We start from the raw sequence: 24194 nt of genomic DNA, 5'->3' as shown, positions 1-24194 counted from the left end.
ATCTCTGGTGATAGACTGTCCACCAATATCCATTACAAACCCACCGACTCCCACAGCTATCTCGACTACAGCTCCTCACACCCCGCTTCCTGTAAGGACTCCATCCCACTCTCTCAGTTCCTTCACCTCCGTCGCATCTGTTCCGATGATGCTACATTCAAAAACAGTTCCTCTGACATGTCCTCCTTCTTCCTTAACCGTGGTTTTCCACCCACGGTCGTTGACAGGGCCCTCAACCGTGTCCGGCCCATCTCCCGCGCATCCGCCCTCACGCCTTCTCCTCCCTCCCAGAAACATGGTAGGGTCCCCCTTGTCCTTACATATCACCCCACCAGCCTCCGCATTCAAAGGATCATCCTCCGCCATTTCCGCCAACTCCAGCATGATGCCACCACCAAACACATCTTCCCTTCACCCCCCTTATCGGCATTCCGTAGGGATTGCTCCCTCCGGGACACCCTGGTCCACTCCTCCATCACCCCCTACTCCTCAACCCCCTCCTATGGCACCACCCCATGCCCACGCAAAAGATGCAACACCTGCCCCTTCACTTCCTCTCTCCTCACCGTCCAAGGACCCAAACACTCCTTTCAAGTGAAGCAGCATTTCACTTGCATTTCCCCCAACTTAGTCTACTGCATTCGTTGCTCCCAATGTGGTCTCCTCTACATTGGAGAGACCAAACGTAAACTGGGCGACCGCTTTGCAGAACACCTGCGGTCTGTCCGCAAGAATGACCCAAACCTCCCTGTCGCTTGCCATTTTAACACTCCACCCTGCTCTCTTGCCCACATGTCTGTCCTTGGCTTGCTGCACTGTTCCAGTGAAGCCCAACGCAAACTGGAGGAACAACACCTCATCTTCCGACTAGGCACTTTACAGCCATCCGGACTGAATATTGAATTCAACAACTTAAGGTCGTGAGCTCCCTCCCCCATCCCCACCCCCTTTCTGTTTCCCCCTTCCCTTTTTTTTTCCAATAAATTATGAAGATTTTCCTTTTCCCACCTAGTTCCATTATAAAAAAATAAAAAAAAAACCCACTAGAGCTATACCTTGAGTGCCCTACCATCCATTCTTAATTAGCACATTCGTTTAGATAATATCACCAACTTTAACTTTAACACCCATGTGTTCTATTGTACTATTGTCGTTGACATCTTTTGATGATCTGCTTCTATCACTGCTTGTTTGTCCCTACAACCACACCAGCCCCCCACCTCTCTGTCTCTCTATCTCTCCGCCCCCCACACACACATCTTAAACCAGCTTATATTTCAACTCTTTCTTGGATCGAACTCAAGTTCTGTCGAAGGGTCATGAGGACTCGAAACGTCAACTCTTTTCTTCTCCGCCGATGCTGCCAGACCTGCTGAGTTTTTCCAGGTAATTCTGTTTCTGTTTTGGATTTCCAGCATCCGCAGTTTTTTTGTTTTTATCTATGGGTTAATGCATGTTGTGTGGAACAGTGTGTTACAGCATACATCTTTGCATTTTCACAGTTGAAGGTAAGGCTGATATGTGGTGTTTTTGCACTTGTATTATTCCAGTTCTTGTTACACAGACAGCATGAGCATACTGTTCACATAAACTCTTAGAGAGTTAAACATTGCCATCCTGTGGCGACTATGGCATTGTGATACTATTGAACAGTATTTCAACTGTGCCATTTATTTGCCTAGTACTTGTGCATTGCAGACTTATCCTAACCTGTTCCTTTTTCACTTTTATGCTTGGTTTCAATTTACTGTGCTTTTTTAATTTTGAAATTTAATACGCAGCCTAATCTAGCTTGTTTTCACAACCAACAAATAATGTGGGTGGTTAGCTGGTCTTTCATCAGTTTGCAGGACATTGCCACTATAGAATGGCTGCCCATTTTTATGTAGATAGCAGTAGGCACTGCACTTCACAAAAGAACAGATTGTGCGACATATTATGAGGCATATCAAAACACCAAGATGAAGCATAAGTGAATTGTTACGATTAATTGCCACTAGTTGATTACAGTGACAATACAGACTCACTGTTTTTCAGGTGAAAAATGGATGACAGTGGGCAGAATTTTCCATGCTGCTGGTATCGGGTATGATCGATGGCATGAGCAGATAACATTGCGTGATCGGCATGACGGTGTCATGGCAGCTTGAAACCACTTCGCGATTGTCTACTCAGCCCGCCAACAGCCGGCTACGTTTCCCACCATCGGGCATCGGGAACCTCATTGTAATGCATCAGTGCATCAGCATGTCATTATCAGGCCATCCTGCTGGATCGTCCATCCACATCGGTGGGGGGTTAAGGGCAGCCCTACCATTGAGGCGACTGGTGGCTGCGGGGGGAGCAAGGGCAGCCCTGCCGTTGAAACTAGCACACAAGCATTCAGGACAGGGGGGGCAGGGTGGGCGAGGGAAGCAGCCATGTGTTAGGGAAACCTGTATAAATGACCATTCCTCTGCAACTGAGACAGTTCAGGCGCAGCCACATTGATATGATTGGGGTCGGGCTCCTAGCTTATCTACCCACTCAAGCAACAAAGAGGCATCAAAGTGCCACCAAGTTCTCCAGAGTTTTTAACCCCACCCCCCAGCCAGCACCACCCCCGGCACAGGCTGCAAATTCATGAGCATTTTAGTGGACTGCAGAACAGTTGAACGACTGCACACGTTGTACAATGTCCTCATTAAAGCTGGACATGGAGCAGACACTTTTCGAGGTGCTCACAGCCTCTTGCAATGTCAGCATCCTGGTTTGGACCAGTCTCCGCCATGGTTCAAGCTAACAGGGCAGTCATGCAGCACACTAATCTCTGGCCATCCAAGTGGTGGCCAGCACTCTCCGGGAAGTGTTAAGGGACTGTCAGACTTAACCAGGATAGGTTCTTGTACATCCATGCTAACCACATGTCCTTCTCTTTTATCCTGCAAGAGGACTACATCAGGATCATGGAGCCTGGCGAACTAGCTGTATGCCTGAAGGCCTACAGAGCATGAAGACAATGGAGGAGAGAGAGACTGAGGCTCCTGGATGTGCAGAGGCAGGAGCAGCAACCTCAGAAAGAAGGGGCAGCTGGGGTTCCCGCACTTGCCACTCAAGAGCCACAACGAAACACCGCAGGCCAGCACCTAGTGACACCAAGGGTCTAGACACCACCTTTCAACCCTGCTGATGACCAAGAACCATTGTCACCAAAGACTGCGCCTGTCTAGGGAACAGGTTGGTTACATCTATCAGCTACTGCAGGATTTGGTGCCATGGGGACATGGAGAGGCGTGAAAGTGACTGCGGAGCTCAATCTCTACGCTAGTGGCCCGTTTCAGGCTCCACAGATGACCTCTATGGGACCTCACTAGCCTCCACCCACAAATGCATCCATGAGGTCACAGATGCCATCTTTGCGAGGGCACACAACTTTGTGTATTTCACCCAGGATCAGGACAGCCAGGATGCAAGAGCAATTGGATTCGCCCAGATTTCGGGTTTCCCACAAGTGCAGGGTGTGATTGACCTCACTCATGTGGTGCTCAGATCTCCATTGCAAAATGCGGTGAACTACATCAACCACAAGGGGTTCCATTCGCTGAATGTGCAGCTGGTGTGCAACCACCAGAAACACATCTTGCAGGAGTGCACACAGTTTCCAGGGATTGTGCACAACTCCTACATCCTCAGCAGTCACAGGTCCCTGGAGTCTTCGAGGGTCCACAGAGGCTGCAGGGATGGCTCCTCAGGGACAAGGGTTATCCGCAGAGGCCATTGCTGATGACACCCATGTGGTGGCCTCAGACTGCAGCAGAGCGATGCTATAATGAGGCTCATGCTGCAGCTCGCAACTTAGTGGAGCAGACCATCAGGATGCTGAAGATGTGGTTCCAGTGCCTGCACCGGTCTGGTGTCACGCATCATCATCGTCTGCTACGTCCTTTACAACCTGGCGCTCCAATGGGGAGATATGCTGGTTGAGGAGGAGGAGGAGCTGCACCTTTCCTCCGATGAGGAGGACATCGAATGGGATGAGGGTGAAGGAGTCCTTGAAGGCGACAGTGATGGGATGAGTTCCTTTGCGCTGGCTAGACGAGGCAGGAGTGCTCGGAAGGCCCTCATAGCTGCTAAATTTGTGGAGGATGATGACGACATCCAGTGAGGTGACCCCAAAGATCCTCACATCGTAGTTCTGGCTTATAGCAGTGCAAATACCCTCTGTGAGAATGCTCCCGTCATGGAGATACAGTGGAGGCCCTAATAGTCACTTGATTGCAGGAGGATGATGATGACATGCAGTGAGGACGCTCCATAAATCTTCACATAGCCTCTGAGAATGTCTGACTTCTTTCTGGCCGAGGGCAGCTCACTTGGGCTCTGTGATCAGGGTCAGTTCATGGACACACAGCCATGAAACTTTAGAAGCATCTGATGCTATATCCGCCTACAGCACCTGAGCCCTTCAAGAGCTGGAACACAGCATCACTGGTCACAGATGCTGAAGAAGTGGAGGCCAGCTCCACCTTAAAGGTGCTGAGAGCACACAGAGAGAATGACGGAACTCTGTGATGCCTGCCCATGATATTCTGGCAGCAATGACCAGCACCGTCAAGGCGCAGGCATCAGTAATGTGTCCAGGGAGTGTGAGGTTGGACCATCACTTTGGTTTGAAAGCTGCACAGAGCACAGGGAAGAGGCCCTGGACTGAGACAACTGCCTTTATCTTGTGTAGAAAAGTTTCACATCTGAGTTACAAGAACAAGGAGCCATAGGCAGGGAGACATTCTTGGGAGTTTATTGACAATAGTGAACAGTATGTACAAGTGATTAACACCCATACCCAGGCTGTGCAACTAACCCTCCTTAACTTTCCTAACCTTGCCGCCCCTGTCTTGTTGCTCCATGGATATCCACAGCGGAGGTGGAGGCAGCCTACTGACTGACAATGATGGAGGGCCGAGACTTTGTGGGCCCCGGCCTGCTTTCAGGGTCCTGCTGTGTGGCAGCGGCATCTTCCTCGGCCTGTGAAGCTAGAGCTGCTGAGGTCACAGTAAGAAGGGAGTTGATGGGATGGACACTCTGGGAGTCACCTGGATGGTTGGGCCCAGAGTGTGCACCTGCTGATCCTCTTCCCTATAGATGCCCCAGGCTGACTCATTGAGGAGAAGGGGTAGTTGAAGTGAGATCAAGCTGCTTGGCACTCCTCTCACGTACACACTGTTGGAGGCCAACTATGGTATCAGTGGTGGAGTTGAGCCCACGCAGCAGTGCAGTAGTGACGTCCTGGACCAAGGTCTTCATGGCGGCTTCCATCCTATCAGTGTTGACCTGGGTGCGTTGCAATGCCGGCACTATCACCTCAGTCTGAAGGCAGATAGAGTCCTCCATCGTGCCTTGCAATCTGAGGGGTGCAGTGGCCATCCCCTCCTGTTGTTCCCTAGCTTGCCTTTGCAACTCCAGCTACTGTGACATGGCCGAGTCTAGCGGTTCATCATCTGACTCGGATTCAGCAAAGTTCTGGCCTCCAGCAGCCCCCTGCATGCCAGAAACCTGGGAAGTTCCTGCCTCGATCTGCTGTGGATCGGACGGTGCGATGTGCTCACCAGATTGTGATCCTAGGGCTACTCTAAAGCCAGGTCCCATCGAGGTGTTCGTCTCTGCTTGTGGAGGGTGTAAATGAGCCCTGTGATGGGACTTTAGGGAAGGTGCATCCAGTTCCCCTTTAGAGGTTTCTTCGGGGCTTGATTGGAGGCCCTGGGTTGTGGACTCCGTCAACTGTTTGGCAGATGTGCCAAAGCAAGGGGAGATAATTAGTGCATGGCAGTGGTCTATGAAAGGGGACACATCATTCACAGCATGGTTGTGTGATGGATGTTGCACTGCTGGATCCTCACATGGTAGAGCAGCACTGACCTCACCCTCAGCACAGAACCGGTCCAGATCATCGCCGGCCAGCTGGAGGGCTCTGTATTCAAAGCCCGTAAGAGCCTTGATTTTGGGCATTCCGCCATTAATCTGCAACCTCTTTCTCTTGTTGTGTGCCAGCTTGCCCTGCATGAATAGAGATGGAGAAGGTGTAAGCAGGACGCCTGCCAGGCCAGATGATAAGTATGTCTGGCCTGTGTGGGTGATGAGTCGTCCCATGGACGGGATGAGGACAATGACGGTGAGTGTGAGAGAGTGAATGGTGATGTCCCTTGAACTGGCAGTGAGCGAGATCCCTGTGGATATGTGATTGGTTTGTGAGCGTGTGAGTTGAAAGTGATAAGAAGAATGACTTACCCTGGCGGAATGGAGATCATTCATCCTCTTGCGGCACTGGGTGGTTGTCCTCTTTTGAAAGGCATTGGCGCCGACCACCACTGCCACTGCGTCCCAAGCCGGGTTAGTGCTGTTGCTGCCCACCCTGTGGCCAGAGTGGGGGTAGAGGTGGGCTTCCACAGCACACTAAAGTTGTTCGAGAGACACGTCGTTGAGCCTGGTGGCTGCAGTCTTCTTCGGTTTCAGGGCCATGTCTTCTGTACAACAGTGGTGAGCTGGAAGCACTGAGATGTGCGCTTGAGGCTGGACTTTAAATATGGCGCCCAGTGTGATGCAACAGCAGGGTGACGAAGGGCAGGTGAATGAAAGCCCACCCACCATGGAAAGGGCATGTTTCCTGGGAGTAAATAATGCGGTGGGTTTGGGATGCTACAGCGTGAAAACCGCCATTGCGGCCGGCAGGTGAAACCTAATTTTTCCTGCCTGTACCGCACTTAGTGCAAATCTGGCACAATTCTGCCCATTGTGTGCAATTTCTTTAATTTGGTTATCTCTGTCTCTCTCTCTCCCCCATCATAAATGGCAGAACTTAGAATCTTTATTTCTCTGTGTAAGTAATTAGCATTGGCCTTTACAAGAACCAATAAAACATTCATAATTATTAGTTGGTTTCATAATTCAGCTGTTGTTTTTATAATTCAACTAAGGTTAAATAAAGGCTTATTGGTGGTGATTTTAACTCCACCACCACCCCACGCCCCACAGATGCAGGGGAGATTGTTCATGTGTTAAAAAACTTGTGTTTTAACACAGGCAGGTCAAGAACATGACTGCCTCACTCTCAGGGTTTAGGATCAGTAGCTAACATCTTTTAAGAAGGCTGAGTGCCTCCATTTCAACTAAAGTTTTATTTTTAACAGCCTGCAGGCAAGGGTTCCTGCACCTCAGGAATCAGAAGGAGAAGGACAATCGTAAATAGACACAGAAAAGTAAATGGTACAAATATCCAACTGAAATAGAGCCAATTTCTGCGGCTTGCAAAGGGATCTAGCACGGGTGGACTGGAAGCAAGGATTGGCCTGGAAAACAGTAAATGAACAACAGCAGGCCTCCAGGACAGGCATATTCCAGACACGAAGCAAAGATATTCCTGTAAGGAAGGAAGAAAGGGATCCACAGTTAAAACTCCCTGAAAGGAAATCAAAGATAAAATTAAACAGGAAAAAGAAGTTTATGACAAATGTCAGACACAGAATCGAGTGGAACATCAGGCAGAATTCAGAGATAGCAGGGAAAATTGAAACTGGGTACAAGAAGGGCAAAAAGAAGTATGAGAAGATGTTACTGGATACCATAAAAAGAAGCCCAAAAATCTTTTATAAACACGTACGAAGTAAAATAATAGTCATAGGAGTGGCGGAACCGATTAAGAAACAAAAAAATTAAATCCTTTTGTCGAGAGCACGAGAGTATGAGGGTGTCACTGAGGTATTGAATGAATACTTTTCATTTCAGCAGCTTGGCAACAGGTGCAAACACCAAAAACAACAACACTTGAGAGTCACTTCATATGTGGCACTTGTGGCAGAAGCTTCCTCTCACAGACTGGTCTCTTCAGCCATCAGTAAATGAATACCATACGAAGCTACCACTTCACCAATGGATTTGATTTTCTGCATGTCTATCATTTTACATAGATGGAAAGATGTAGTCATCCTCACAAAAGTACAGGATGGAGTTAACATTGCAGTGGAGGAGAAGGGAGTAGGGATATTGGATAGGACAAAAATAGATAGAAAGGAGATGCTGAATAGGTTGACATTACTCAAAGTTAACAAATCATTCATGGAATGGATCCCAGGCTTCTGGGGAATCTACCAGGGATAAAGATGAATCTCTGACCACAATCCTTCAATTCTCTTTGGATATGGAGTGCTCCAGAGAACTCACGATTGCAGATTCTGCCCATCAGGAGGGCACGCACCCGACCTAAACAAGTGTAAAATGACGTGCGATGATGTCGGGCGAGCATCCCAGCATCATCAGGCACTCACGCAATATTTCAGTCGGCAGTTAATAGGCCTATTAAGGCCATTAAAGATTTAATTGAATTAAATTTTTCACTGTCCGTCCAACCATATGGTTGGCAGGCAGGCGAAAAGGCCAAGCGGCCTTTGGATATTTTGCGAAACCTCATCCATGGGCAGGAAACTTCGTCCATCATTAAAAAAACATTTTCAAACTAATTTCTAACATGTCCCTGCTCATGTGACAAAATCTTCATTTCCCCGAGGCAGCTCTGTGCGTCAGGCAGCTTTTTCTGCACTCACCCTCCTTGCACGCTCGCCCCCCTCCACACCCACCCCCGCAGGCAGCGCTGACCGCTGCAGTGCGCATTTCACGCTGGGTGGACCTTAATTGTCCCGCCAGCGTGAAATCGCGGTCGGGCCTTGATCGTGAGTGGTGGTCGGCTTCCCGATCTCTCCCGCCGAGCCCACCCGATGAGGGCAAAGTCTTGGCCCCGACTCAAAAAAGGGGAGCGGGATACCCCTGGTAATTACAGGCCAATCAGTCTGACATCGGTGGCATGGAAGAACTAGAAACCATTGACAAGGACAAGATTAATTCTCACTAAAAGAAATATGAGCTAAGGTGGGGGCAGCTAGCATGGATTTTTTTTTGGAAAGGAAATCATGGCTGACTAAGCTTCTTTGGTGAAGTAACAGAGGGTTGATGATGGGAACGCAATAGAGGCTGCATATATGGGGCTGAGTTTTCGGGGTCCCCTGAAGTCAGGGATGAAGGCACAGGGGCCCTGAAAATATCGGCATCAGGGCAGCATGTCAATTTCAAGATGCCAATCCCAGCACTAGGAATGATCACAAGGTTGGGGGAGGGTGGGACTAGAAACCCACTCTCCTCCCAATTGAGTAAAACTGTTGAAAAGCTCATTACGAGTTTGTCAAAGCTGGAACTTTAAATTTTTTAAGTGCCAGACAGATTACCCACACCTTCAGAAACTGACCAGTTGGAGGCAGGCAGGTACAGAGCAGGGAACCAGTCATGGCTTCCACAGGGCATCATCCCAGCCCCATAAGATGTCTAGCAGTGCAAAGGAGGGTTAGGCATTTGTTAAGGGCATTGCACAAGTGACAGGGAGAGTGGACACATGCTTTGAATGGGATCGTCAACCCCTGGTATTGTGGAGGCAGAAGTGGAGAGGACAATGCTGTCAAGGATAATTTGATAGCCACTGTCTAGAAGAAAGGTTCGAGCTGACCATGGGGGCACAAATGTCAGATTTTAGGTCCAGTGCCCATGAGGGCAATGCTGTCGCAGGAATGGCAGAACCCCAGGCATCAGGAGGACATGGAAGAAGAAAAGAGAGCAAGAAGGCAATGGAGGCCAAGCCCTCAACCCAGCACCTATCACTGAAGATGGAGATACCTAGTGATGATGGAGAAGAAGTGTCACGGGAAACTGTGACTCCCCAGACAGATGCTCACAGACATCTGTGCCCTTGTCGCCGAAGACCTCGTGTCCACAACACTGGTCACCATGCCCTGCTAGCAGCCATCAAAGTCTGTGTGGTTTTGAGCTTCTTCCCTTCTAGTTCTGTCCAAGAATCAGCAGATTCATGGGAACACCACCACCAGCAAGTTCCTCCCCAAGCCAATTACTATGTTGACTTGGAACTATATTGGCATTCTTTCACTGTCACTGGGTCAAAAACATCAAATTCTCTTTCTAACAGCACTGTGAGTGTACCTTCACCACATGGACTGCTGCAGTTTAAGAAGGCAGCTCACCACCACCTTCTCAAAAGCAATTAGGGATGGGCAATAAATTCTGGCCTAGCCAGCGATGTCCACATCCTGTGAACGAATAAATAAATAAAAAAGATGGGGTATGGGATTAAATTCGACAGCTTTTTCAAAGGGCTGGCCTATACACAACATGCAGAATGGTCTCCTTCTGTGCTGTAAAACCCATTGACACTATGATTCTAAGTCTAAGTCTAGGTTTTAATAATGTATTAAAAGAGAATGGACAATTCAAAAGATGAATATAATCAGTTTTTTTTTAAATTTGGCTTCCTTTATTGTGAGCTTTGCATTATTTAACCATGTGTCAGTGGGTGAAGATCATAAGAATAAGATCATAAGAAATAGGAGCAGGAGGCCATTCAGTTCCTCGAGCTTGCACCGCCATTCAATAAGATCATTACTTATCTGATTGAGGCCTTAACTCCACTTTCCTGTCGAGCCCCATAACCCTTGACTCGTTCGTAGATCAAAAATCTGTGTAACTCTTCCTTAAATATATTCAATGACCAGCCTCCACTGCTGTCTAGGAAAGAGAACTGCAAAATCTAACAATCCTTTGAGAGAAAAAGGGTGGATTCCCTAAATCGAGAGTGCGCTCTTTCACGCATGCGCGCAAAAAAGCACACTCATCTCCCTGAGGCTAAGTGCAGCCACAGGGAGATCAGCTGTTCTGCGACAAAAATTAAAAATAGAAGAAAAAAATTCCTGACATGTCCCCTCATGTAACACTGTCACATGAGTTGGGTCATGTCCATATTTTTACAAAAACTTTAATAAAATTTTTTTAAACTTACATGAAGCCCCATCCTGCCTGTGGATGAGGTTTCATGCTTTTTCTAATTCCCGCCGGGGCTCCTGGCCTGCCTATCAACCTTAAGGTTGGACGGGCAGGTTCATTAATTAGATAAATGACTCTGTCAATGGCCTCAATTGACCAGCAGATTTTGCTGCGCCCCCGCCTACCGTAAAATTTAAATGGGGCACGGTGACATCGGGAGTTCCACCTGACATCGCCATGCGTCATTTTACGCGTCGGCAAGTGAGCCCCGCCCCCGCTCGCCGACGGGAAAATCCTCCCCTATGTTTATAATCCATTCCCACTGCAATATAGGCCAACATTCCATTCACCCTCTCAAACACTTACTTTACCTACATGCTAGGTTTTTTATGATTCATGTACCAGGACACCCAGATCCCTCTGTACAACAGATTTCTGCAATCTCTCTCCATTTAATAATAGTTTTCTATTTTTCTTGTCAAAATGGTCAAGTTCACATTTTCCCACATTATACTCCTTCTGCCAAATGTTTCCTAATCACTTAACCTATCTATATTCCTTTGTAGACACTTTGTGTCCTCACAACTTGCTTTCCTACCTCCCATTGTATCATCAACAAATTTAGCTACCATACATTTGATCTCTTATTAATACAGATTGTAAATTGTTGAGGCTCTATCACTGACCCCTTTGACACTTCACTAGTTACAGTTTACCAACACAAAAATTATCTATTTATCCCGACTCTGCTTGAGTCTTTAACCATGTTATATATGACCCCCAACACAATAAGGTTTTGTTTTGTGTAATAATCTTTTATGTGATACATTTTATGTGGGGGAAGATGGTGGTGTCACTGAACTAGTAATCCAGAAACCCAAGTTATTGCTCTCATAACATAGCTTCAAATCCCACCACTCCAGCTGGTAGAATTTCAATTGAATAAATAAACCTGGACAATGAAACTAGTCTCAGTAATGGTATTTAAGATAACTATCATCAATTGTTTTAAAACCCATCTAGTTCATTAATGTCCTTTAGTGAAGGAAACCTGCCAACCTTAGTAGGTCTGGTCTATATGTTATTCTAGACCACCAACAATGTTATTGACTCTTAACTGCCTTCTAAAATGGTTAAGCAAGGCATTCAGTTCAATTAGGGTTTAGGGACGTGCAACAAATACTGGCCTGCCAATGATGCCCACATTCCATGAAAGAATGGGGGGGAAAACCTTACTGAATGCCTTTTGGAAATCCAAATACATTACATTTACTAGTTCCCCATTATCCACCCTGCTGTTACTTCCTCAAAGAACTCTTAATACATTAGTCAAACATCATTTCCCTTTTGCAAACCATATTGACTCTGCTCGATTGTACTAGGATTTTCTAAATGTCCTGCTATTACCACCTTAATAAAAATTTGTTAGATGTTAGGCTAACTGGGCCATGATATCCTGCTGTCTCCCTCCTTTCTTGAATAGAGGTGTTATATTTGTGGTTTTCCAATCCACTGGGACCTTTCCAGAAACCATGGAATGTTGGAAGATTGCCATCAAAGCATTCACCATCTTTTCAGCCACTTCTTATAAGACCCGAGGATGCGGCCATCAGGTCCAGGCAGCTTGTCAGCCTTTTGTCCCAATAACTTTCACAGTTCCTTTTCCTTTGTGATGGTAATGGCTTTTAGTTCCGCTTTCTCTTTTCCCTTTTGATTTTCAACTATTCTTGGGATACTTTGTCTCTTCTGCAGTGAAGACTGATACAAAATAGTTGGCTTCCACCAATTCACTGTTTCACATTATTAATTTCCCATATCACCCTCTGAACAAGTGAACAACGCTCACTTTAGTTACTCTTTTTCTTTTTATCCATTTGCAAAACTCTGTTTTTCTATTTCTGGCTAGCTTTCTCTCATATTCTACTTTCTCCCCCATTATTTTTTAGCCATTCTTCACTGGTTTATAAAATTTGTCCAATCTTCTGACCCACCACTAATCTTTGCAGTATTGTACACATCTTTCCATTTGATACTACCTTTAACTATCTTAGTTAGCCACAGTGCGTCCTTCCCAGAGTCTTTCTTTCTCAATGGAATATATTATTGTTGAGAGTTATAAAATATCTCCTTAAATGTCTGCCATTGCTTTTCTATCATTTACATTTTAACCTATTTTACCTGTCCACTTGAGCCAACTCTGTCTTAATTCCCTTGTAATTGCCTTTATTTAAGCTTCCGACACTAGTCCTAGACCCACATTTCGCATCTTCAAACTGATTGTGGAATTCTTTCATGCTATGGTCAATGTTGCCTAGAGTCCTGTACTATGTGGTCATTTAATAATCCTTTCAGATTACACATTAACAGGTCTGAAAGAGCTTGCTCCCTGATTGGCTCTAGAATTTATTGCTCTAAGAAATTGTCCTGCATACTCTCAATGAACTGATCTTCCAGGCTACCGTAATGATGTCTTTAGAGATCAGTAGAAATTTTTTTTTGAATCCAAAGACCCAGTTATTTATGAAAAGAATGAAGCCACAAGATTCACCATTTAAAACAAAATAATGTTACAACACAAGAATCAAAGAACAGGAGTACTGTTAACCACTCTCTATCTTAAATAGTCCGTTATATTAAAGATATTCAAAGTGCTAAAAACAGTTACTTAGATTCCAAACTGAATTTCTTCACTCAAATATTCCTTCTGCAACCATTTGAATTACACCACCAAATTTGTCTGATACTTATCAAAAAGTATTTGAAGATTAACAATTTAGTTTGAGTACTGCTTCAAAGATTCATGTAAAGATTGAGATTTCTTAGCTCTTATCCTTACTCCTGGTGAGATGGTTGGAGAATCATCTTAAGCCTAGCCACCTTGAGTCAGAACTCTCCTGCCTCAAATTTATTTTTTTTAACTCTGGAGTCTTGTAACTACGAATTTTCTCTCTCATTCTCTTCTCAGCTCAGCTATCCCAGTGTTAGTAGAGTCCTTTAGTTCTAAAGATTTTCTTCAAAATAAAAACCTTTTAGCCAGTACAAACAAAATTTCAACCAAATCTTACTTCAGAATCACAGTGCAGAAGAGGCCCTACGGCCCATCAAGTCTGCACTGACACATGAGAAACACCTGACCTACCTACCTAATCCCATTTACCAGCACTTGGCCCATAACCTTGAATGTTTTGACATGCCAAGTGCTCATCCAGGTACTTTTTAAAGGATGTGATGTATCCCGCTTCCACCACCCTTCCAGGCAGCGCATTCCAGACCGTCACCACCCTCTGGGTAAAAAAGCTTTTCTTCACATCACCCCGAAACATCCTGCCCCTCACCTTGAACTTGTGTCCCCTCGTGACTGACCCTTCAACTAAGAGGGACAGCTGCTCCCTGTCCATGCCCCTCAAAATCTTGTACACTGCGATCAAGTCACCCCTCAGTCTTCTCTGCTCTAACGAAAACAACCCAAGTCTATCCAAACTCTCTTCAAAACTTAAATGCTTCATCCCAGGCAACATCTTGGTGAATCGCCTCTGCACCCCCTCCAGTCAATTACATCCTTCCTATAATGTGGCAACCAGTACTGCACACAGTACTCCAGCTATGGTCTCACCAAGGTTTTATACAACTCCAACATGACCTCCCTACTTTTGTAATCTATGCCTCGATTGATAAAGGCAAGTGTCCCATATGCCTTTTTCACCACCTCACGAACATGCCCCTCCACCTTCAGAGTTCTATGGACACACACGCCATGGTCCATTTGTTCCTCAGAACTTCGTAGTGTCATGCCATTCATTGAATACTTCCTTGTCAAATTACTCCTACCAAAGTGTATCATCTCACACTTTTCAGGGTTAAATTCCATCTGCCACTTATCTGCCCATTTGACCATCCCGTCTATATCTTCCTGTAGCCCAAGACACAATCTCACGGTTAACCTCCCGGCCAATCTTTGTGTCATCCGCAAACTTACTAATCCTACCCCCCACATAGTCGTCTAAGTCGTTTATATAAATGATGAATAATAGGGGACCCAGCACAGATCACTGTAGTACGCCACTGGACACTGGCTTCCAGTCACTAAAGCAGCCTTCTGTCATCACACTCTGTCTCCTACAGCTAAGCCAATTTTGAATCCACCTTATCAAATTACCCTGTATCCCATGTGCATTTGCCTTCTTTATAAGTCTCCCATGTGGGACCTTGTCAAAGACTTTGCTGAAATCCATATAAACTACTTGAAAGAAATGTCCCTCTAGTCAGCTTGTTCTTAGCTAAACCCAAAACTTTTTGAAAACAGAGCCACACCAGGAACCTACTCACACCTATAATTAACTTCTGTTTGAAATTTCTTTCTATTATTATCTCTCAGGCAGCTTGGCCACATGGTCATTTACTGGAAACCAATTGCTTTTTACAAGAAATATTTTTCAAAGTAATCTAGCTCTAAAAGGGCAGATCACATAAATATAGCTTTTTCCCCAAAAGCACATGGGCCATCACACCACCTTTGCCAATTTGATTTGTCCAACCTAATCCCAATACCTTTTGCTTTCTTCTTGGACTTCTGTAATGTCAAGTTCTCTTGAATATTCAACTCCCAGCCTTGGTCATTTATCATCTTGCAACCACTTCTCTATAATAGTTATCAGATTATACTTATTTATTTCTATTTGTGCTATCAATTCATCCATTTTGTTAAGACTGCTGTGTGCATTCAGATACAGAGCCTTTGTGTATTTTTACCGTTCTTGCACTCTCTGACCTTATCTGCTTGTGCACTCTTAAGTTTGTATGCTCTGTCCTTCTTGTCATTACCTGTATGTCTGTTGCATTGCCCTTTCTCTTCAACATAACAAATCTCCCCTCACATGATACTATGCTCCATTATTTAATTTAAAGACCTTTCTACAACCCTGGTTATATGATTCGCCAGGACATTGGTCCCAACATGGTTCAGGTGAAGACCGTTACAACTTTACAGCTCCTTCTTTCTCCACTACTGGTGCCAGTGCCCCATGAATCAAAATACATTTCTCCCACACCAATCTTTGAGCCACGTATTCAACTTTCTGATCTTATTTACTAAACACCAATGCATTTATGGCTCAGGTAGTCACTGTGCTTTTCAAGTTTAACTCCTAGGTACTCAGGACCCCTAAGAACTTTTTTCCTAGTCCTATCTGTGTCATTACATACAAACAAGAAGTAGGCCATTCAGCCCCTAGAGCCTGCTCTGCCATTTAAAACTATTCAAAGGCTCTGCTTCCACTACCTTTTGAGGAAGAAGAGTTCCAGAGACTCATGACCCGCTGAGTAAAAAAATTTCACCTCATCTCTGTTTTAAATGGACAATCCCTTATTTTTAAACTGTGGACCATGACAATTGGATCCTTCCCCTTCCACTGCAAGTTCCAGTCCAACCCCGAGCAGATGTCGTGAACCCTGGTACCCACAGGCAGCACAGCCTTAGGGACTCATGCTCTCAGCTGACGAGTGTCTATATCCCTATCTATACTGACCCTTACTACAACTACCTTGCCTTTTACTCCCCCCACTTGAATGGCTCCCTGCACTTTGGTCCCAAGGTCAGTTCGCTCATCCACCCTGGAGCACCTGCTCTTGCCCATGCAAGAATCTTGAATTTGTTGGACAATTGCAAGGGCTGTGGCTCCTCCACTTCTAACTTCTCAATCCCCAGTCTTTCCCTGACCACAAACCAAATTAGAAGAACCTAGCCTAAATAAACTCCTGGAACAAAGTGTCCATGTAACATCCCCCTTTCTTGATGCATCAGTGTCTTAAGATCAGACTCCAGTACAATGACTCTGATCCAAAGTTTCTGGAGCTGCAGATATTTATGAGATGTGGTCACTCTGAATCACATTGGTTTCCATTAGCTTCCAGATGCTACAGCTGCAACACATCACCTGCCCTGCTCTCCTTATTATGCTTTATTTAGCTAATTAGGTTTCAAGGATTTTTAATTTTCCAGCTCCTGATTTGAGCGAATACCATAGTTTAGAGAAAGAAAAGATAAAGATATTCACCAAGTTTTGGTGAGGTGAAGAGTTACATCACACAGTGCATTGATGGAGCTTTCTAGGTGTGAATTTTAACCCAATATGTTAGTGGTTTGAGGAGATGGCTAGGAAGGTAAAACTTTAAAAATTCTGAGAACTTACCTCAACCCACCTCTGAGTGCTGCTAGGTCATTTTATATGACTGCATAACTCTCATCTGAGGTAATGTTACATGGTTTCCCATCAAAACAATGGGCTGGATTTTGCAGTCAGCACCAAAGCAATGATGCTCACCGCTGACCAGCAACTCACTTGCAAATTTCACTGGTGTGATTTAGTTGACCACCATTAGCTGTCCTCATCACTCACCATCCATTCCCATCCTCCTGACCAGGTTTCTATCCTAATCATAGTGTGAAAAACCTAACAGCACCCAATGACATCACCATGAAGTGCATTTACTCTATGGCATAAGGGTGTTCATCCCCTCCACTCTGAGGTTGAAACCCTCTGAACACCCCATTGTTAAACATTTATTTTCCACCCCCCAATTTCCCTTTATTGACAATACTTCTTCTGTTCCACTCTCGTGGGTTGAATGTCAATTAACTCACCGTGGCTGTTCTCTTCGCAATGGTAGGGCGGTAGTCTGTTTAATTGTGAAATTGTACTCCAAGCCTGGCTGAGACATTGGGAGCTTCCCCACAGTGAGAGAAAAGGTGATCCCATCCCTCCACCTAGCAAAGGAAAAGTTTTTTCAACAGAACTGTTCTTCCCCAGCAGAGATTTTATCAACCTCCCCTATGAGATAGTTTCCTTACTTTTCTCATGTTCTCTTCCCACTTTTCTCTCACTCTCATCCTCATCCTCTCCTCTGTTCTCATCTTCCTCCTACCATGCCACCACATCCTATCTCTCCTGTTATTGTCTTCCTGTCTTTTATATTCATTCAAATAACTGAGGAAAAGAAGGATTGTTTTAAGGAGGAGAAAGGAGAAAAAATAATTAAACCATGACTATTTTACATACTTTAATCCAGAAAAAAGCAAAAAAGTGCAAATTTATAAGAATGAAAGGCTTTGATGAAACACAAGACCATACTCTGGGTTCCAGTCTATCCACAAGCAATACCAAGGGTATCTACTAGTTCATTTTGGTCTTAATTGTTTCTTAATATCCTATTTGGGTCTGTTAACTACAGCTGCAAGTGTTTTGGTCCAATTTCTTTGAGTGAGGCCTGGCAGCAATCCATTGTGCGTTTCTTCCATTAATTAGTTGAATTAGCTGAATGCAATACTTTGTCATTTCACAAAAGAATGGTGCACTGCATCTTCTTACCCATAATAATGCCCACAGTTCATACTGTTCCCTTGTAACAGGCAGTGAACTAAGGCTAGAGATTATTGCAGTTCAAACCATGCGGTACAATAGCATTTCAGTTCAAATCACATGGCTCGATTGCCTTAGTGTGCCATTCATCATTCCCTGCCAGCTCAGTTCCCAGTAAAGGAAAAGCTTGCTGGAAGCAGAACAAAACTGGCACCAGTGAATCTCTGCTGTATATATTTTGCAAGCAAGCAAACGCTGGAGTGTGTTTCAAGGACATTTTGCATCAAGAAGTTCACACGGCAGTAAATAGCTTTTATTTTGTAATATCTTCTGTTCATACTACAACCTGAATCCCTTAAACTGCTGTATAACACACTCCAGCCTATTTTTTGAACTGTAAATAAGAATAATTTATTAAGTAGGATGCCATTTTTTATCACTTTCACATTAATGTTAGGATCCTTCATGTGCACATTAACTGGAAAGTGGTGATGCAAGGTTGGTCATCTGATTCCTAATTGCATTAAAGCAAGAAATGTAAGTGCACCTCTGGTAGGTAGACTGAGATTCCTTGGAGTAAAGGCAGGCATAATAGTTATCCCAGGCCAGTGCAAGCCACATTGTAAAAGTGCCCACGCTGTCCATTGGAGTTTAAGAACTTTATTAACTTATCTTTCAACGTCTTTGATGCTATGAGAAAGCTGTCACTCTTGCCCACTCACTTCGAACATTAATCGTAGGAAGTAAAGCTCCCTTCTTGTGTGCACAGTGAACTCAATCAAGGTGATCTACAATAAGGCTCAACCAACAATGTGGTAACTAGGGGTATAGTCCCACCATTTTATCAATCAGGGGTCAACTGATGTACTGTGGAGGCTCCAACCAGTGAGCTTTTAGCGAGGGCAATCCTGAGGGGTGGAGCTTCCTGACAAGGGTCCTGGTCGAGCGTGAAAGCATGTGTAAATCTCTGTAATAGGGTTAATTGTTTCTTGATGAAACCTGTCTGCTTCGTCGAGCCATCACAAACAGTTAATCTAGGGCTGCCTCACTGAGGCTTACACTGTACAAATTCCAGCATAGGTACTGCAAGGACTATCCAGCAAAAACTGTCAGCGCGATACTCACTTGGGAAGCTTGACCTGGACAAAGGAATGGAATCAAAAACCGGGATTAGCAGGGTAAATACACGGTTAAAAGCGTGAGCAACAAATTACAAATATCTCATATGCAGTCAATCCAGCTGAAATCAAAGTACAGGTACACTAATTTGGGACCATTGGCTTACGAAAGGATGGATCATTTGTATCAAAACATCAATTGCGCACAGCTTTATGGACACTTGAGCAAAATCAGAAAGCATGGAAACATGTCAACTTGATCAAGATCAGAAGGTACCATGGGGTTGTTATTGTATCAATCGAGCTGAGAAAGATTGCGTACCATCAACTGACACAAACTATATCTACAGCAACTTGTGTTTTTATAATGCTTTTAACATAATATAATGTCCCAAGTTTCTTCACAGGAACATTCTAAAGCAAATATGATACTGAGACACATAAGGAGATAGTCGAACAGATGACCAAAAGCTTGGTCAAAGAGGTAGGATTTAAGGGGTGATTAAAGGGGCAAAGCAAGGTAGAAAGTGGAGGGGCTTAGGGAGGGTATTCCAGAGCTAAACACCTTGGAAGCTGAAAGCAAGGCCACCAATGGTGGAGCAATTTAAATTGAGGATGCTCAAGAGACCAAAAGTGGAAGAGTGTGTCTATCCGGGAGGTTTGTGGATAGGGGTAGGTAGCGGTGAGGCCACAGAAGGCTTTGAAAACAAGGATCAGCATTTAAAAATCAAGGTATAACTTAAGTGGGAGTCAGTTGTTGGCTAGTAAACACAGGGGTGTTGGATTAACAGGTGTTGGTGCAAGTTAGCCCATGGGCAGCAGAATTTTGCATGACCTCAAGTTTACGGAGAGTAGAATGTGGGAGGCAGATGAGGAGTGCATTACAATAGTCAAGTCTAGCAGTAACAAGGGCATGGATGAGAGCTTCAGATGAGTTGAGGCAGGGCAGAGTCGGGTAATGATCCAGCGGTGGAACTAAGCAGTCACAGTGATATTGTCGGTATGTAGTTAAAATTCAGGGTCAAATATAGCACTAAGTTTATAAACAGTCTAGTTCAGCTATAGACAGCTGTCAGGGAGAGAGGGGGATGGAGCTGGAGGCTAAGGAGTGGATTTGTGGAGGGAACCGAAGACAATGGTTACTAACAATAACAAATAGAAAACAAGGTTAAATATAAGACAGCTGTCTGTTGGGAACCGAGAGAAACTCCAGCCAATTGCAAGTGGAAGAAGTTCTCAATTAAAACATGGCAGAATCTTCCCAGGTTTGCACTAAGTGCAATAGCAGGCATGGAAACTGACATTCTACCCGTTGGCTGCAATGGCAGATTTTTGCACCAAATTGAGCCCTTCCCACCTCATAAATTATGCAGACACGAGCCGCCGAATGGCCTGCCACGCCATTACCTCACTGCTTCCTCACACTGGGCACCATACTTAAACAGCAAGCAAGTGCACGGCTATCAATGCTTGCAGCCCACGACTACTCCAATGAAGATATGGCCCCAAAAGCCAAGAATAGTGCAGCCCACTGATTCAGTGACGCATCCTTGAAATGCCTTTTGGACCCCGTGGAGGCCTGCCACAATGTTCTCTACCCCAACTCTGGCCGCAGGAGGCTCACTAGGCTCACCATTCTGACTTGAGAGGCGGTGGCAGTGGTGGTCATTGTCAATGCTGTACACAACAGGTCGGCCATCCAGTGCAGAAAACAGATGCATAATCTCATGTGTGCCACCAGGGTAAGGCAACCATCTTATCACTCTAAACACACACACTCACAAGCCCATCACACATTTACTGGCATCTCACTCACTACCAGATCAAGGGACATCACCACTCACTCTCTCACACACACCCTCACATCTCCATCTGGCCTCATGGCCTCTGGAGATTGCCTCCTCATTCTGTCCATGGCTCCACTCAGAACACATGCATGCTTGCCACCCATCTCATTTGGCCTGGCATGCGCCTTGCTCACACTCTCTCCAACTGTCTTCATGCAGGACAAGAAAGCACACAATCAACGGGAGAGGTCTCAGACATCAAGGTCTTTACTCCATTCAAGAGTCACGTATTGGAGCTGGCTGGAGAGAACGGGACCATTCCTGCAGCAATGGTGGGGATGGTGGCAAGCATCCATGTGAAGATCCAGCACCACATCATCCCTCTGTCAACGCTACTCTGAGACCACTGTTGTATGTGCAATGCGGCTGCTAAGCACTAATAACCTCCACTTTCTCTCCTCTGCACGTCTGACACGTCGCCCAAAGGCAACCTTGACCAAGACTCCAATACTGAGAGCACCTTGGGTAAGGATCCTGAGGGCAGCACTATTGAAGACCCATCATGGCGCTCACCCACACCTTCCACCAACGCAGCGACACATACCTCAGTGGGACCTGGATGTAGAAGGGCCTCAGGATCACAATCTGGCAAGTACATCACACAATCTGTTCCACAGCAGGCGCAAGCAGGGACACCTGAAGTTGCCAACACTCGAAGGACTGCTGGAGGCCAGGAATCTGCTGAGCCTCTGGACTCATTCATCAATCCGTTGATGGAGCTGCAAAGGCACTCACGGGAACAACAGGATGGGATGTCTGGTGCACTCCTCAGATTGCAAGGCATGATGAAGGGTCCGTCTGCCTTCAGTCCGAGGTGATATCGCCGATGTGCTGATACACTGGCATCGATGGCCGTCATGGAGGTCTTGGTCCAGGATATTGGTCCTGCACTGCTGCACTGGTTGAACTCCATCACTGATGCCATAGTTGGCCTCCACCACTGTCAACGCAAGAGGAGCATGGGGCAGCTCAATCTCACTCCAGCTTCCCCTTCTCTTCAACCAGTCAGCCTGGGGCCCTCAGGCACCCATGGGGAGGAGGATGAGCACACCCTGGGGCCATCCACCCAAGTGACTCCAGGAATGCCCAGACAATCCAAATCCCCACTATCTATGACCCCAACATCTCCAGCTCCACAGGCTGACAAAGGTGCACCTTGCCCACAGCAGGATTCCCAAAGCAGGCTGGGGCCCTCCAGGTCTCAGGCCTCCAGAGGTATTTTTTAAAGGATGTGAGGCAACCCGCCTCCACCACCCTCCCAAGCAGCGGATTCCAGACCGTCACCACCCTCTGGATAAAAAAGCTTTTCCTCACAACGCCCCTAAACCTCCTGCCCCTCACCTTGAACTTGTATCCCCTCGTGACTGACCCTTCAAACTAAGGGGAACAGCTGCTCCCTATCCACCCTGTCAATGCCCCTCATAATCTTGTACACCGCGATCAAGTCGCCCCTCAGTCTTGTCTGCTCCAACAAAAACAACCCAAGTCTATCCAACATCTCTTCATAACTTAAATGTTTCATCCCAGGCAACATCCTGGTAAATCTCCTTTGCACCCCCTCCAGTGCAATTACATCCTTCCTATAATGTGTCAACCAGAGCTGCACACAGTGCTCCAGCTGTGGTCTTACCAAGGTTCTATACAACTCCAACATGACCTCCCTACTTTTGTAATCTATGCCTCGATTGATAAAGGCAAGTGACCCATATGCCTTTCTCACCACCCCACTAACATGCCCCTCCGCCTTTAGAGATCTATGGACACACACACCAAGGTCCCTTTGTTCCTCAGAACTTCCTAGTGTTATGCCGTTCATTGAATACTTGCTTGTCAAATTACTCCTTCCAAAGGGTACCACCTCACGCTTTTCAGGGTTAAATTCCATCTGCCACTTATCTGCCCATTTGACCATCCCGTCTATATCTTCCTGTAGCCCAAGACACTCAGCCTCACTGTTAACCACCCAGCCAATCTTTGTGTCATCCGCAAACTTACTAATCCTACCCTCCACATAGCCATCTATGTTGTTTTTATAAATGATGAATAATAGGGAACCCAGCACAAATCCCTATGGTACACCACTGGACAGTGGCTTCCAGTCACTAAAGCAGCCTTCTGTCATCACACTCTGTCTCCTACAACTAAACCAATCCACCTTATCAAATTACCCTGTATCCCTTGTGCATTTGCCTTCTATATAAGTCTCCCATGTGGGACCTTGTCAAAGGCTTTGCTGAAATCCATAAAAACTACATCACTCCCCTCATCTACACACCTAGTCACCTCCTCAATAAACTCAATCAAATTTGTTAGGCATGACCTCCCTCTGACAAAGCCATGCTGACTATCTCTGATCAAACCTTGCCTTTCCAAGTGGAGATGGATTCTCTTCTTCAGAATTTTCTCCAACAGTTTCCCTACCAGTGACCTGAGACTCACTGGTCTGTAGTACGCTGGCTTATTTCTACAACCCTTTTTAAATAGCAGAACCACATTAGCTGTTCTCCGGTCCCCTGGCATCTCCCTTGTGGCCGGAGAGGAATTAAAAATTTGGGTCAGAGGCCCTGCAATTTCCTCCTTTGCCTCCCTCAGCAGTCTGGGACACACATCATCTGGACCTGGAGATTTGTCCACTTTTAAGCCTGCCAACACCTCCAATACCTTGTCACTCCCTATATCAATTTGCTCAAGAACCTCGCAGTCTCTCCCTGAGTTCCAAACCTTCATCCTCATACTCTTGGGTGAAGACAGATGTGAAGTATTCATTTAACACTCTACCGATGTCCTATGGCATCCCATAGATTGCCTCCTTGGTCCCTAATGGGCCCTACTCTTTCCCTGGCTATCCTCTTCCCATTGATATACTTATAGAATATCTTGGGATTTCCATACTTTTACCAGCCAGAGCTTTCTCATATCCCCTCTTTGCTCTCCTAATTACTTCCTTAAGTTCCATCCTGCACTTTCTGAACTCCAATAATGCCCCTGCTGATTTGCTTCCCTTGTACCTGCTAAAAGCTTCTCTT

The sequence above is a fragment of the Carcharodon carcharias genome, chromosome 7 (assembly GCF_017639515.1).
Source record: "Carcharodon carcharias isolate sCarCar2 chromosome 7, sCarCar2.pri, whole genome shotgun sequence".
Classification (NCBI taxonomy): Eukaryota; Metazoa; Chordata; class Chondrichthyes; order Lamniformes; family Lamnidae; genus Carcharodon; species Carcharodon carcharias.
The sequence above is the reverse complement of the archived record's forward strand: the minus strand, read 5'-3'. Positions refer to the sequence as shown.